Genomic DNA, 17287 nt, shown 5'->3' with positions numbered 1-17287 from the left:
TCCCCCAGGTTTCTTCTGGCTGCCTTCCAGCTTTAAATAGAGGCGCCTCTTCACATTTGCTTTATGTCTGCAGCTTGAGAATGAAATACCCATAGAAAGATGCCCATAGGGCTAAAATTTGTGGGCAAATAACATGGGCCTACGAAAAGCCAAGGTTATAAGTTATGACTATCTTTTAAGAGAAGCTGTTTCTTGTCTTAAAGGGAGTCCAGAGGCTTCCACTCCAACATCTGTTCTCTTCACTGTTCATCTTTGGCATCTGCTGGCAAAGTCAGTCCTCCTGGGAAAACAGTCTGAGTGGCCTGTAAAAAGCATGTGAAGGTCACACAATCTTTCTGCTATCAGCATGAGCTTTGCACTTGAAGAAAGCAGAGAGGGACCTTAGGGCACAGGATGCAGAGACAGGGGAGCAAGCACCCAGCTGCCACTAGCCAGCCAGAACTGTAACCTGGAGGTGAGCTTCTCAATGATGTGAGGAGTGAAAAGTCACACTCAGAAAGTCAAGGCTAATAAAAATATCTCCCCACTGCAACTAGATTTTCTAAAACTAAATTGAGCAACTCCCTATTCTCCACAGATTCTCTTGTTAACACATAGAGTAGACTCATGGCCCCAACCACTGCAGAAAGCCAGTACTGGATCTGTGGCTCTGAAACCAACAGAACTAAGTCAAGCTGGACCAGGAGAGACTTAAGTGCTTCTGCTTCTTCCTACTACTTTCTTTTGTCTATCATCTATCAGCAAATGTCACTCATGGGCCACAAACACATATTAAAGGTCTTTTTTCCCTTTTCTGATCTCCAGGTGCAAAAAAGTTAAAAACAAGAAAATCACTGAAACCCAACTACAATCATGTATAGAATTATGGTGTTTAAATAAACAAAAAATAATTAAAAAAAAAAGAAAATCAAAACTAGGGCTGTAGAGATAGTACATCAGACAGGGCACACACATCATGCACACACCCCAGGTGGGTTCAACCATATATCCCTTATGGTCTCTTGGATACCACCAGGAGTGGTGTCTGAGTGCAGTGTCATGAGTAAGCCCCAAGTACCGCTGGATATGGTCCCCAAATAACAAAAACAACAACAACAACAACAACAAATCACAAAAACTCTAGTTAATGTAGTGATGTTGATTCCTGGAAATATAAAGTATTTAAGCCACAAAATCTAGCACTGAGCTCTCAATCTGTCTGCAGCATAGTCTAATTACCGGTGATGTTTTATTATTAATGGAAAGCACCCCCCCAAAAAACTCAACCATTTGTTGAAATAGTTATTTCATCAAATGTCAAATCGCCTATTTACCAGTAGCATGTCCAGACTTCGGGCATTAAATGAGCTGTTCTGACTTTCGTTTCAGGGTTGCCCCTGCTTCAACTCTACGGCAATGGAGTCAGCTTGAGTTGTATCCAGTTAGTGTTAAGGTTCCCTCTAAGATTGTATTTGACAGCAAAGCAACCTGTGCACCAGGCTGAATACTGGATAATTCCTAGGCAGTTTCTTTGTAAGCTGGCCACACCAGCTGAGCCTTCATTTGCACGGTGGATGCGTCTTAGATGTCATCTTACACTCACCGTGATTGACAATTCATTACATCCACAGCAGCAACAGCCTAGAAATTTACAACTCAAGCTTTTTGACAGTTTGGTTCATAAAAAAAAAAAAAAGAATCAATTGGGTCTAAATCAATTGTGATGATCTGTCTAATAACCAAATAGAGACTATCTATTTGGTTAACATTTATATAGCAATTACCACACGTGCCAGCCACAGTTCTAAATGATTTACAGGTAGTAAGTCATAATCCTCATTTCTGTTCTCATGAAGAGGATGAAAATTATCCCCCAGGCAGAACACAGGAGACAGGCCGTAAGAGGATAAGTACCCAGACAAGCCAAGCAGCAATGAAGGGGCTGAGCTGGGACCTACCGTATTTGCCGGCGTATAAGACGACTGGGCATATAAGACGACCCCCTAATTTTGCAGTTAAAACATAGGTTTAGGCCTATATTCGCTGTATCAGACAGAATGTTCCTGTGCTGCATGTGTTCCTATGCTCATGTACCACAGTGAGACAATCACAACAAGCAAAGGTTCAAAGGTTATACTGTCATAGACTTCCTCTCTGACTCTGGCCAATCTGAGCAGGCTTTTGACAGTGTAGATTTGGGTCCAGAACATTGTCTAATTTGCATGCATAAAAAGCCTGCTTGGATTGGCTGAGTTATAGAGGAGGTCTGAGCAGCCTTGCAATGATTGGTGCAGGATCGAGTTGGAAAATTCGTTTTGTGACAACATTCAGACAATTTTCGTTTAGTGACATATTGAAACATTTTTCGGGATATACTCGGCATATAAGACGACCCCCGATTTTCGGTTGACTTTTTTTTGTTTCAAAAGTTGTCTTATATGCCGGAAAATACGGTAAGCCAGGATGGAACCTAGACCCTTAACCATCAACCCCAACTGCCCTTCAGTCCTTAGCAACAGCTTACTTGTTGCATTATTATTTCCAATATGAAGGGGGGAATCCAGATAGAGTCAAGAAGAATCTCCACATCCTCATCTCTCTTAGGGTCATAAGATACCATCTCTAGTTCTTGTGCTTCCAACTGAGGCAAAGAGCAAGAAGAGAAAACCAAGCTGCTGCTTCTCAGCAGCCCAAGTCCAGGAAGAAGGGATGTCTGCCGTGCTCTCCTCAGCCTTCGCTGACTGAGTGGCAGTGGACAAACCAAATCAGACAGTAAGCTTACTCCTTGGATCCCAAAGGAATACTAGCACAGTACAGACAATCACTCTGGGGGGGGGGGGCAGACGTGGTGGTGATTGAGAGCGGGATCTGAGAACAATGAACAATCCTCCAATCCAGACTGCCTTGCTGTGGCCTTCAGCTGAGATCCAAGAATGCGCTGCTGCAGAAAGAGGAAGCACCACAGAGCAGGCTGCAGTCCCTCCTCGCCTAGAAGGCCTCTGGAGAGCAATATCCTTTTATATGCTTTACTCCGTCCATACTAGATTCCTGAGATGGGCTGTAAACCCACCTAAGATTGTTCTCCTTGAAAATATGGTGCTCTCTTCTCCCAAAGAACTCAAATTCCTTGACATTTAAGCTACATCCCAAAGGAAGCACTATGTCCACATCATCCTATTTGGGGCTTCCTCAGTCTCACAGGAGAAGTCAGTGTGGCCAGCTGCTTGGGCCTGACCCACACAGTTGGCTGAGGAAGGCTTGGGAAACTTCAGCCATGGCTGAACTTAGGCAACTCAGGCAGGTCCACCTCAAGTAAAAGGTTTTGTTCTTGCAGTGTCACAAGCTTACTTGTAGGGAAGATGTATTTGTGACTTCATGAGACAGATGGCTTTTTATTTCCTTTATTGTTTTAGCTCTTGATTGCTCTGAGAATGCATCTACCCTCTTCTCCTCCCTTAGTAGTAACTATGGACTCTTCTGATGTTTCAATGTCAGTGGATTGTGGGGTTATACGCTTAAAGCTATAGAGACACTACCATTCATATAATGAAAGGTACACAGAATGAACTTCCTTTCTAAATAAAGATTTAAAAATGGGTCCCAAGCATGCAGAGGGGCAGAATAAAGTTGGTCTAAGTATGAAGATGCTACAATCTGTCTGTGGGAGAATACCAGCATGGAAGCATCTCTGATGCAGATGGTAACAGGTGGGCAAGTCAACATTAGTGTCCCCTTTCTCCTCTTGGAATCAGCCCTGTTTGGGAAAGACTGGAAATTGACTCTCTGAAGGAGGAAGGTTGCTAGTCCTTTTTTTTTAAATTGGTTTTGGGGTCACACTCGGCAGCGCTCAGGGGTTACTCCTGGCTCTACGCTCAGAAATCACTCCTGGCAAGCTCTGGGGACCTTATGGGATGCCGGGATTTGAACCATTGTCCTTCTGCATACAAGGCAAATGCCCTACCTCCATGCTATCTCTCTGGCTAGTTCTTGTTCTCAGCCTCTCTCCCAGAATGCAGTAATATTCCTGGATCAGACATAATAGGCGAGCCTCATTTTTGTAACCAACAAGATTAGACATTAATGAAGATGTTCTGGCACAACCCAGTGACAGCTCCAGCCTTGCCAGGAAGGTCAAGCCTTGACTCTGAAACACCTGTGCTGCCAACCTTTCTAACTAAAAAGGCAGATATGCCAGCCTGAGGCTTCAGGTGCACTGCATTTTACACATGGGACATCGATCAGCAACAAACACAAACCAACTAGAACCATCAAGTTTCCAAAGACTTCTTCTGCTTGTCTGCCTGAACGTAGAAATAAAATTAATTAATAAAAACTCTTAACCCTAAACCAACTTAAACCCTGGAAGCTACATAATGATTTCTTCTGAAATGTGTAGGACATTTGTTGTCATTTATGATTGTTTTTTTGGGAGGGAGATTTAAGCTTCCCAAGCAGTCCCTAAAATGCCAACAACCCTCAGCGTTTAGGCAGAAATTACGCCAGGTTAACCTGCAGCCAGTCCTAATTAAGTGATTTGTACTTCCTATTTTTATCTACTTTTGTTGTTGTTGTTGTTGTTGTTTTCAGGCCACACCCGATGCTCAGGGGTTACTCCTGGCTATGTGCTCAGAAATCGCTCCTGACTTGGGGGACCATATGGGATGCCGGGGATGGAACCGAGGTCAGTCCTGGTCAGCCATGTGCAAGACAAATGCCTTACTGCTGCGCCATTGCTCCAGCCCCTACTTTTACCTACTTTCTATGTGTGTATAATTGTCTCAATGTTTGATAAATCAGGTGCTGGCATTAGCCTGTGTGCAGTACATCTACCCCACATTCTATTTACCGCCCAACTTTCAGAGTCTCTCAGTGTCTTTAGCACTCTGATCTCGTAACCACAGTCCTATTTTACATGCCACTTCATGCCGTGTGTTATGCATTCAGACACAAGAAAGTTGTTACTCTTTAAATAATGACCAATTCTCTTAAGTTAGCAAGCACATAACCACACATGATCGAACATATAATGTCAAGTATAAAAAATTAGCTCCTTCCCCTCCCGCCCAAGGCAAAATCAGAAGGAAGGTAGCTTTTTAGGAAATCTTGACTGTCTGGTGCTATGTTTCTGGAATAGAACATTAAGGCATAGTGTGACAATGTGAAGGTCACTTTAAGCAGATGTAGAGAGGAACCTGGGCTGACGGGTTTAAGAAGAAATAAAACAACCTTCCAGTGTCCAGAACAATAAACTGGCTCTCTGCAAAGAACAAAAATTGAAGGTATTCAAAAGATATAGCAGAACAAAAACTACTGAACAGCCACAATTTTAATGCTGCCTTTTAACACAGGCTGTTTTCTTGCATGATCTCTGGCTAAATCTGAAGTCTTGGGGAGGAAGGGGTTGTTTCCCTCCACAGGAAGTGTGGGATGCTAACATTCAATTCCGATGTCTACTGCAGTTTTCCCTCCCAACTAAGACGGGGGGGGGGGGTACAGCAGGGCTAAAGCTCACCCTAAGTCTGAGTTTCAGCCCCCTGGGGGGTAATGGTGCAAAAACAGGTCAAAGCAGTCTCATCACTCTCTGAATATCTGTTTCCCAGAGTACCTGACCCTGGCCACTGCAGGATTCAGAGGCCTCTATTAATAAAGTCTCCTCCTCTGGGTGATAAGAAAATATACTTGGGACTTAGGAGACCCAAAAGTCAGCTCTCCTCTGCTGACAGATAGAAACTACATTCGGGGGACAGGGTTTGATGAGCAGAGTTCCTGATCAAAATTCTGCTCTGTTTGTCCCCAGGACCACGCTGCGTGGTTTGTATCGTAGAGAGCCCACGGAGAGAGCACGCAGTTCCTGGAGCTCAGGCTGGCAAAAAAAAGCTTTCTTTCGGAAAGGGGAACGCAGAGCCAAGCTCCCAGCGCCTTCGGAGTGGCCGGAAACCGCTGCGGAAGCGACACCTAGAGGGGAGTCGCGGGGAGGCTGCGGCAGCGCGATCCATCAATGTCTGCGACAGCTATCCGGAGCGAGAGGCCGGAGCGCGCACGACGGACCCACTCTGCGGGCAACGCCGCTGACCTCGCCGAGCCCCCCGCGCGGCGCCCGGGTCCCCCCACCCAGGAACTTGCCGCAACCGAACGTGCGCCCCTGGCTGCCCAGCTCGTCCCGGGCCTGGCGCCGAACCCCCCGCCGCTGCCCGCGCCTTCCCGCTCCCGCCAGAGTCCTCAGGTGGCAGGCCTCTTGCGAACCAACTCGAACCAACCAACTGGGGCGCAGCGGGCCAGCGACACCGAGCCCCCCGAAGGCTCGCGCAAACTCGAGCGGGTCGGTGCCCAAAGCGGAGCGCGCAGCCTGCGAGTCGCCCGGCTTTCCCCCCGAAAAAACTTGGAACAGGTTTCCTCTGCGGAGGCGAAGGGCGCACGGACGGCCCAGGGCACTAGCTCGCTCTTGGGGTTCCAACCCTCCGCTTGCACGCTGCCACCCCGCTCCATAAACTGCTCCCCAACGACTCCCAGCAGAGAGAATCCGGTTTGCACGGCCCGATCAACGATGCGCCGGGGAATAGGGTCTTTCCCAGGCGGCGAGGGTCAGGGGGTTGTGCTCCCCAACCTCCTCTGCCCACCAAGCCCCAGTGCGCATCGCTGGCCGCCGCGGACCTGAAGCTGGAGGGCCGGGCGGGCGCGGCGCGCAACGGCGCGGCACCGCGGGCCCTGGAGGCTGCAGCGCAGAGACGCAAGTTTCCCCGCAAGCTGGAGGAAGGTGGAGGGGAGCGCGCCCGCCCCGCCCCGCAGACCTGGTCCAAGGGCACCGGGTCCCAGCCGCACGCCCGGCTTCCTCCGAGACTGCTCCGGGGTTAGGCGCCCTGGAGCGATGTCCGCAGGGGCACCGGGGGAGGTGGGCGCGGGCTGTCAGCTCTGCCCGGCGGTTCTACGTCGCGCGCACCCGGTCCCCGCTGCAGCCTCGGAGCCGGAGCAAGAGCCGCGGCTGCAAGAGCCCCGGCCCCGACCGCTCGCCCTGCCGAAACCCGGTCCCGGGGTCCCGCGCCTCGCAGCCGCTGGCCAGGCGGGCAAACTTGGGTTCCCGGGCGCGGGCGGCTAGGACTAGCAGCGCCCACACCGGGCCCTGCAGGGAGATGCTCAGCCGCGGGTGCGGGGACCCCGCCTCCCCCTCGGCCAATCTCCCCTCGCCCGCTCCGGAGCTGCGCCGCGTACCTGGGGCGGCGGGGCCAAGGTGAAGACCAGGTGGCCGGACTCTGGCAAACAGCGGAGCGCGCCCGGCGGCGGCGGCGGCCACCCGACCCCGCGTCCTTCTCCGGGTCTCTCTCTCTCTCTCTCTGTGTGTGTCTCTCTCCGGCTGTCGGTGGGTACCCGGTTTGCCGGAGATGGTCACGGCTCCAGCTCTCCGAGCCCGCCGCTGCCCGCCGCTGTGCCACCGCCGCCGCGGCTGCCCTATTTCTGCCGCCGGGACCCGAGCACGTGACGTCACCCTCCGAACCCCGCCCGCCCAATCGCCGCCACCTGTGCGCGCCGCCCTCCCGCCGCCGCTCGGTCTGCGCGGGGCCCGCGGCAGGTGCGTGGAGCAGCCTGCGCGCTCGCGGGGCGCGAGGACTCCCGGCGCGCCGGGGTCCGGGTCGCACTCAGCCGCCGGGGATGGAGCGCGGACCAGCACCTTCTTCCACACCCCGAGCGCGCCCACTGCAAATGGACACACACCCCTTCTCCTCTCCTCTCCACCGCCTTCCAGGGCCAAGTTCCCCCTAAACTGTGCTCCCCGAATAGACTGACTACTGACCTCCCCAGCAAAGGTGGTTCCTATCAATTTGCCAAAGGACATTTTTTTCTTTCTTTACAATTCTCTCTCTCTCTCTCTCTCTCTCTCTCTCTCTCTCTCTCTCTCTCTCTCTCTCTCTCTCTCTCTCTCTCTCTCTCTCTCTCTCTCCCCCCTCTCTCTCATTCCAGGGGCAGAATATTAGGGAATGTGTGTTAAGCCAGGCCAGGTTGTGCCCACCGGGTCCCCTGGTCTCTTAAGAGCAAGACACTTTCACCACCCTGATCCAGTTCCTAATGTTGAGGCTCCCAAATCTTTCTGAGCCCCTCTTCAATATCCATGATTTTTGGATCTCCCCTCCCCTCGGGAAGTCTTCGTTTTTATTAATCATCTAAAAATCTGTCCTGGTGTCCAGTCAACAAAGTTGAAACACCTTTGAAATGACTAGGGTTGTCCAAGTGTCTAGACTATAGACCCAGCCTGGCATCAGACTCAGAAGGCAACCCCACTAGGTTCTGCTGGTGGCAGCTCCAACAGGCAGCATTTTTTCTCTGGGGAGACCACCATCGGCTTTGGCAGTGTGAGAACCAGGAAACTTCCTGGCTTAGAGAAACAACATCTCATCCAGTGCCTGAAATCTTCCCTGGCAGAGTGGAAGGGACAGGGGGTGTTGTCCGAGGAGGAAACTATTTAATTTTAGAAGAGGCCTGATAGAAAAATGAAGTGTTGGAAGAGGCCATATATTTGCTCTTGGATGTAGTAACATCATCACTGGGTCCCTCCTAGGCACGGAGCAATGTGCTGGGGACACAGCAGTGCACAGGCCAGCTGGTCCCTGCCTTCAGGCAGGTGTGATAGGGGACCCAGGTGGCCATCTTCCACTGCCTAGCTGTGACATAGAGCACCTGTCATATCTAGATGATAGTTCTCAGTATCCCCTGCTAAAAATGAGGGTTTGGATGGGACCTGGATGACCTTCAGGTCCCAGCCTGCTAAGATTTTATAACCTGGATATACCCAGAGCATGGACTATGGGGAAAAGGTTACTCATTCTCAGGACCCCAGGCCTATGCCCAGCATGACATGCTCTCAGATGTGGCCCCAAATCTTTGCTGTGAATGAACCTCCACAGCTGCCTGGGGCCAGAAGTTCTGCAGCTGGCCAGTGAAGGGAATGGCACTTTCCACCTTGGGAAAAAGAAGGATAAGACTGGGCATAAAAGGAAGCAGGATCGTCTGGAGACAGCCTAAAATGTCCCTCTAAAATGTGGTCAAGATGGAGTCCAGCAGCACATCAGAGAGGCAGGTTCTGCTCTGCTGCCAGCCAAGTTTTAGAAAGCAGGTTTCTGTTCTCTAATCTGAACGCCAAGTGACTGCGGTGGCCTCAAGGATCCGTTATATAACTAAGGCAGGCCATTGGTACAGGTCTCAAATAACTCAGGGTCTTGTGACAGGCGAGCTCTGCCTGCTAGCCATGGTCAGAGGAAGCTCTGCTTCATGCAGGGATCGAGGACAGGGCTTCTTCAAACTTCCTCTGCTGCTACCCTAAAAAGCCAGGATAGAGCTGCTACAAAGCAGATGTAGGCAATATCCCTCTGAGAGCATGCAAACATCTGAAGTGAGCTATTGTGACTACAGAGCATAAAATAAGAGTGGAAGGAAAAGTCACCTTGGAATAAAAAAAAAAAAAAAGGTGAAGTGTGAATGACGAAATGAAGCAGGCCTTTGGGGAAGAGGCATCAGATGCCAGCAGACCTTGACACCTCTCTGAATTATTCTCTGCTCTCACCTCTCAGGGCCAGTCTTGGCAATGCTCCCCAACTTGGAAAATAGGCTAGATTTCACACAGAGTTGAAAGCACCTGAAATCCTATTTCAGAACTAGCAAGCACACTGATGATTCTCTATAGCCAAGGTGGGCATTTGTTTGTTTCTTAAAAGGTGAAGGTTTGGTTTAATACAATTCAGTAACTATGGAGGGGAGCTCAAAGAAAACAAAAGTTCTCATGCCTGCTTTATAAACTCACAGAAGAAAGCTGATGAGACATGCCCACAAGATTAAGACGTTTTAAAAAATGGGGCCAGAAGATAGTTTAGCGGTTTGCCTTGGGTTCTGTATCACGTGATCCCTGAACATTGCTGGGTGTGGCTCTGGAGGCCCCAGAACCTCTGAATGGCCCCAAAATTCCCCAGCACCACAGAGCCTGAGCAGCACTGCACACACACACACACACACACACACACACACACACACACACACACACACACACACACACATAGGCCCTTGCTCACTTGTTATGGATAGTTATGAATCAATCATCTCAAGCCTCCTGAGCACTACTTAGGAGTCCTCCCAAATCCTTTGAGTGTATAGTTTGAATTTTATTAGTTTTTAAAAGTTCTCCCATGTTTTCTTATCTGAAATACAGCCCCGTGAGCAAAGGGTAGTGTGACAGGGACTACTGGAAATTACAGCCACTCTTAGGGATGTGCAAAGTGACACTTTGCCATGGGGATCAGATTCAACCTAAAGCTTTTCTCATTTGGGTCTGGATCAACCTTTCAGACAGTGTCTAGAAATCCAGAAAGGGAGATGGGGGTGAGAGTACAGAAAAGCAGAAAGCAGTCTTCTTGTCTTGCAGAATAATGGAACATTTGGTCATCAGACCCCAAACATCTTGGGAAATGTTGGTATAACCAATCTTCACCCTATTCAGTATAATTCTTTTTGTTGGTACTTGGCAATGATTCAATTGAAGCATTTTTGGATTGAAACATCCTTTGAATTGGTCTCTTAGTCTACCTGTTCTCCACCCTAGGGTGTGGTTTTACATTTCCCAATACAGATCCCAGGTCTCAGGAAAAAAATAAAAATAAAAACGCTAGCAGTTTTTCCACAACCCAGCTATCTGCTTCTTAGGAGCAGAATGCTTGTGTGTGGAAGTGCCTGAACCTGTTTTATCCCTTTAACTGTGTGTAGATTATTTCCTGTGTTGGTGTTTGTTTCCAGAATGGCATCCCTCCACTCCCCGGGGGTTGGGGCATGAGGCTTCCACTTCAGGGAAACCTTCCGACTGAACTCCATCAGTGACTGAAGAGTCCATATCTGTCTCTGAGCTCTGGCCAGTGGAGCACAGGCCAGGTCCCTATCCTGCCTCATCAACCCCTTTCTTGCTAGGTGCTACTGACTCATCTTCACCCTCTGTGGGCCCTATTTTCTCTTGCTCAATCCCTTTGAGCAGGGTGATGATGGTAAACACCTAAAACCATTTTTAATTATACAACTGCTAGTATTTGTGGGCACTAGGGGTACCTCTAAATCAGTGGTCCTCAAACTATGGCCCGCGGGCCACATATTGTATTTGTATCTGTTTTGTTTCTTCATTGCAAAATAAGATATATGCAGTGTGCATAAGAATTCGTTCATAAGTTTTGTTTTTACTATAGTCAGACCCTCCAATGGTCTGAGGGACAGTGAACTGGCTCCCTGTTTAAAAAGTTTGAGGACCCCTGCTGAGTCTAAACCAAAACACGGTTATGGGTCTATGGGTTATGGATCTAATACTCATAAAGGTCTCTTCAATGGATAGCGCAATCATCCCCTGATCACTGAGAAAACCAATGGCCAACTTGAAATTAAGGGAATGTGCACAAGATAGTCAGAATTCTAGACCTAAATTAAAGCAGAGCCATAAATAACCATTTTCACTTAGATTTAGGAAAATGTGTTAACATGGATATCAGGTATTCCAAGAGCTAACTGTGATTTGGGAAAATTTTCAAGGCAGTGAAGGAGTGTGTGTTGTGATATTTTAATGAAAAAATTAGGACTTATTAAGATTGAGGAGAACTGGGCAGGGGTGGAAAGAGATGACCAATAAAACCCTTCTCCTTAGTCACAGGAATGCATTCTATCAAGACCCTAGGAGCTGGAGAAAAGCATATATAAAAGTTGGAGAAAAAGGAGACTCAGACCTTGCTTTGGGAGAAGATAGAATGAACAGGGCAGTTCAAAGCATCCCCTCATCCTGGAAATGGGAAGAGCCGTGGATAAGGAAGCAGAGCAAGAAAGGGCAAGAACAAGCCAACCTCCACTCCACATGGGGAGCACATGCCCTCAAATTCTCCTCATGATTGGTGTTCTTGCAGTTCAGTCCATGATCAACATGGCAAAGAGCAGAACCTTTCAGATGCTAAGTGCCTCTCTCAGCCATTCTGCTGTGGCATAGATGTGCTTTGTTCAAAGGCACACACCATCAGGATGGCCAAGTATCCTAGGAGCCTCGGAACCTGGATTTAGTTTAGATAGTATCCCAAATCTGAGCAGCCACTTAACCTCTTTGCCTTTTCCCAAGGTTTGGGGCCACTTTCATGCTTCACACTTCTCTTAGCTATTCTACAGCCTCAGTATCAGGACCTCTGCTGACCCATCAAACACCAAGGTGAACCTGGTCTCAGGCTGTTTATGGCTCCATGGATTTCTCTAGAGGCTACCTGGAGGGGTATCTCCATAGATATGGTGGTGGGAGGGAGTTTCTCTTCTGGTGGCTGCACTTAAACATGGGAAAGAGCTACAGGAGGGGCCAAAAGTAAACTTCTTCCCTGGCCCTTGCTCATGAGCCCATCTAAGAACAGTGCCAGTAGCCAGTCCTGCTGCTCTCACTACAAAACAGGGTTTCAGCATTTCCTTTCTTTTCGCTGGTTTCCATTTCCTACAACTATAACCCTCCTCAGTAGGATGTTAACAGAGTCAAGTGTTATCGCACAAACTCTGTCCTCAGGGAAAGGGATAGTGCTGGTGGAAAATAGGAAAAACCTTCATTTGATTGCTGAATGGACCAAAGCCCAGTAGAGCTCACTATCATTGTTCCTGAAGCCATGTCAGCCTGACACAGATTGATCACTAATTTATGCACTGGGTGCCCAAATTGTTTTGCTGAACCCCAAAACACCACTGTGATGTGATACCCCCTATTTGCTGTCAGACAGAAGATAGCACTGGGATATGACTCCCAGGCTTTCCTGGCAATCCCTGTGATTCTGCATCCGCTACACGCAGTCTGTGTGCATGTGCAGCTAACAAGACCTTAGAAGTCACATCCTAAAAACAGGTGCCTGGAAAACCTCTTTGGAACCTCCTGTGATATTTACTTGTCTTTGTTTTGAAGCCTCTGTCAGAGAAGAACAAACACGTCAGCTTTTACTCTTTCTCTGTCTATAGAACTTCAATTCCATACTGGGTCTTACTGTCAGCTTGTGCTCAGCCAGTCTTAGCACATCCTGCCATCACTCCAGGAACTGGCCAAAGTCAGCAGGGAAGATATGAGATGCACTGGAAGACATGCTGCCTCTTTGCTTTGCCCCCCAGTAACTACAGGGAAACTCTCAACTCATGGCTGCCATATTGGAATCCTGAGAGCAGCCAAGTTGGCATTGTGGAAGGAAGATGGTAGAACTGAGAGCAAGAAGGAATCAAGGGCTTAGAGGGCTGTAAAATAATCCACTCTGTGAAGTTTTCCTGGAATTTGTTTGGGGAAATGGGGATAAGGCCCCTGCCTGGCAGTGCTCAGGGCTTATTCCCAGGTCTGTTCTCAGAGATCACTTCTGTCAGGACTTGAGGGATCATTAGTGTGCTGGGGATCAAAGCCAGGTCAGCAATGTAAAAGGCAAGCACACTACCCACTGGACTATCATGCTGGCTCCAAATTAGAGAATTTCTATCTCCTGATACAGATCATTGAGGCTGAGATTTTCTGTTACATAAAGCATAACAGAATATATATATATATATATATATATATATATATATATATAAAGGGAAAACAAATGAGAAAGAAACCAAAATACAAAGTGAAAGAGAATGCTTTGTTTGACGTGTTTTCCTTACATATCATGGCACAGAGGAATGACTAATATGCTCATCCTCCTGCTTTATTTATCCCAGAACCCTAGGCCAGCCAAATGTGGCCTGGGAGCTCCCATCTAGGGTTTGAACAATGAATAATTTCTAGTTACAGAAAACAGTCAAGTACCCAAGATCTTCCGTGTCCTACCTGCCTAAACAAATGAATGGGCACAGACATAACCTCTTCCTGGCAGGATATTCCGGCTGACCATGCACACATCAGCATTGTCCTGCTGTATGGTGTTGACAGATACCTTTCAGGACCACCCTCTTCCAAATGATTGAACTGGTTTTTCCATTTTTTAAATTGACAAAGGAGGGATTTGACATTTTTAAAAGTAGGGTAAGAGCATCACAATATGTATGGTGCTGGGAGAGGGAGGCACCAAGGACTCTCTCTGCCATGATGTTACCGCATCAGTGATTCTGAGGATTGAACTTGAGGCCTAATACATCAGCTCTCTGCCCTTTAAGCTACTGCTGGGTCTGGGCCTATTCTTTGTTTAAATCATCAACATTATTCATAATATATCATCATTATAGGCCAATTCTTGTTTTGTTTTACTTAACAACAAATGCATGCTATTTACATTATATTAAGCAATATTAAATAAAATATGTTTTGAATACATTAAAAACAGTTCACGACTGATCTGGAGACAGACAATATGCCAAAATATACTTTGGGATTTAACTCTCGGATGCAGCACCAAGTAAAGGTAAAACCTGATTTCCAAGAACTGATTCCTGAAATTGCAAAATTTTATACACAAAACATTTTTATGATTTCTATGTTTTGTTTATAAATGACAGGAGGGGAACGATTTCAGGTCGCTATTTGCAAGCATTCTGCAAATAGCACATTGTGGGTGTGGATAGAGCCTTTCTTCTCGATAAATGAAAAGCCAAATTGGATATAATTGTCACCCTATTTTCTCTTCTTAACACTGTTTTTGAAGTACCAAAGACAGCTTGATGTTCTATATAAGGATTTTTTATCAGATGAATGCAATTTACAGATTGGTGAAAGTAATTTTGAAGTAAGATTGTAGTCTTACCAGCTTTTGCTCTTAATTATCTTGCATTTCATCATCGGGTTCCTTATGTTTCCTGTCTTTAAACACAAATCTATTATGGCACAAATCAAACATATACAATTCAGAAGAAAGGCACTTTAAAATGCAACAGTCTCAACCAACCCAAAAGTCAGAGCTGTTTCTGCCAAGACACAACTGAGATATAGAATCATGAATGCCCTTGTCTGACCCCTACCTAATGATGGCATGTGCCACCTGTCACACCCCAAACTGCTTTAAGTCTTTTATTACACGTGGGAAACAATTAAATGATGTCTCGTGTGTTGAGTTTTAAGAGTGTGTTTTATCTCGACACAATTGGAGGTTCGCTTATAGTTGCAAGAAATAGTGCTCATGGATGCCTTATGCAGTTTCCTAGAATTCAAGATCAGAACCAGAGTCTGCACAGGCAAGATGCTGAAACCTTCCACCCACCACTGAGAGTCTCTCTAGGCTCTTTTCATGAGCATATATTTCGCTTCCTTCTGCTTTCCCTCCTCACCCCAAGCCCTGGCAGTCACTAAACTGTTCTCATTCCACTGTCATCTCAAAAATATATTATAAAAAGGATAGAATATGTAACCTTTTTTGTTGGCTTTTTCTCATTAAGTGTGGTGCCTGGTAATTCATTGATGACATTTCACATATTAAAAGTCTGTTCATTTCTATCACCAAGTAGTATTCCTGCTCTGGAATTTGTCACTCACCTATGTTGGTTCCATTTTCAACTCTTGAAAATAAAGTTGCTGTAAAAATTTGGATACAAGATTTTATATGAACATAACTCTTCATTTCTCAGAAACAAATGCTCATGAGAACAATTGTTGGAATGCATGATAGTTGCGTGTTTCATTTTTCAAGAAATGGCCAAACTTCTCCAGACAGATTGCACCATTTTATGTTCCCACCAGCCATATAATAACAATCCCATTCTTCTTCCTTCTGGCCTGCATTTGCTTGTGTCACTATATTTTTTATTTGAGTCATTCTGACAGGTGTACGGTAAGATCTCATTTGTGGTTTTAATTTGCATTTCCCTAATGGCTAAAGATGTTGAACATCTTTTCATTGTGTTTACTTGTCATCAGTATATTCTCTTTGGTGAAATGTATCTTAGCATCTTTTGACCATTTTCTAATTGAATCTAGATAGTTAGATTTTTTTTTAATTTTTAAAAATTGTTTTGCCATTTTAAAAATAATATATTTAAGCACCATGATTACAAACATGTTTGTAGTTGAGTTTCAGTCATAAAAATGAACACTCCCCTTCACCAGAGTAACCTTCCCACCACCAATGCCCCCAACTCCCTCCTTCCCCACCCCTTGCCTGTATTCAAGACTGGCATTCTATTTCTCTCACTCACTGCCATTGTCATGATAATTGTTAGAGCAGTTATTTCCCTAGATTGTTGGATTGTTTTGTTTTGTTTTGCTCTGGTTGGGGTTTAGGGCCACACCTGGCAGTGCTCAGGAGCTGCTCCACTCCTTGCTCTGTGTTCTTGTTCTGGTGCTACTCCAGTGATTGTATGAGATGCTAGGGATTGAATCATAGCAGGCCTCATACAAGGCAAATAAATACCTTAATCCTCAGAGTTTTGAGAGTTCTTTTTATAATATGGCTACTACTCTTTTGTGAATAGATGGTTTGCAAACATTACCTTCCAGTCTCCAACTTTTCAGTTTCTAAACAAAGATTCTTTTATTCAGAGCAAAGATTTTTAATTTTTAATCAATCTAATTGATTTGATAAATTCCACATTTTCATAGATTTTTACCTTTGATGTTGAATTTAAATTCAAGAACCCTAAGATTTCACCCTATTTTTAACAAAAGTTTGAGATTGGCATTTATGTCTGCCAGAAATTCTGAATAGATTTTTGTACAATTTCAGAAACTTAGATGGTACTTTGTCTCCTCTCCACAACCATTATTTTAAAAGACTTTTCCTTTACTCCCCCCTCCCCACGCTGAATTGCTTTGTATCTTTGTCAAAATAGCTCAGACATAAATTGCAAGGAGATCTCAAAAGATAAAATAATGGGGAAAGAAAAAGAAAATTGGAACACTCAAACTCACACTCAAACTTCCTGACTTTAAAACATACCACAGAGTTATGATAATCAAAACAATGTAATTCTGGCATAATGATAAGATATAAAGACCAGTTTTATACAACTGAAAGTCCAAAAACAAAAGTGCCAAGATTAATCAGTGCGGAAAGATGGAGGCCATCATTCCATAGGTGGCACTGCGAAACTGAATAAACATCTACTCATAAATTCATTCATTGGACCCCTATCTCACACCACATAGAAAAGTTATCTGAGAGCTGATAAATAGAACAACTACAACTAAAAACTCTTTTTTAAAAAAAGGGAAATTTATATGACATTGTCTTTGGGGAATTCTTAGCAAGCACATCAGAAATATGAGTAACAAAAGAATTTAAAAAATGGATTGTATCAAAATTTTGAAATTTTCTGTACAGAAGAACATTATTGTGAAGGTACAAAGACAACCTAAAAAGGAATATCTACAAGTCATAAATTATACATATGTGCATAT

At 45.9% G+C, this 17287-nt stretch overlaps 1 protein-coding gene across 1 annotated transcript in view; it reads right to left on the bottom strand.

The window, feature by feature from the left end:
- FSTL4 (follistatin like 4) overlaps nucleotides 1-7412 on the bottom strand; it is a 336185-nt gene extending 328773 nt beyond the window's left edge. The window contains exon 1 of the mRNA XM_049786821.1: nucleotides 7186-7412. The gene's annotated coding sequence lies outside the window, so the exon portion shown is untranslated. The remainder of the gene's footprint in view (nucleotides 1-7185) is intronic.
- Between the last annotated feature and the right edge of the window lie 9875 nt (nucleotides 7413-17287).

Source organism: Suncus etruscus, chromosome 14 (assembly GCF_024139225.1).
Source record: "Suncus etruscus isolate mSunEtr1 chromosome 14, mSunEtr1.pri.cur, whole genome shotgun sequence".
In the NCBI taxonomy this organism is placed as follows: domain Eukaryota; kingdom Metazoa; phylum Chordata; class Mammalia; order Eulipotyphla; family Soricidae; genus Suncus; species Suncus etruscus.
The sequence above is the reverse complement of the archived record's forward strand: the minus strand, read 5'-3'. Positions and strand labels throughout refer to the sequence as shown.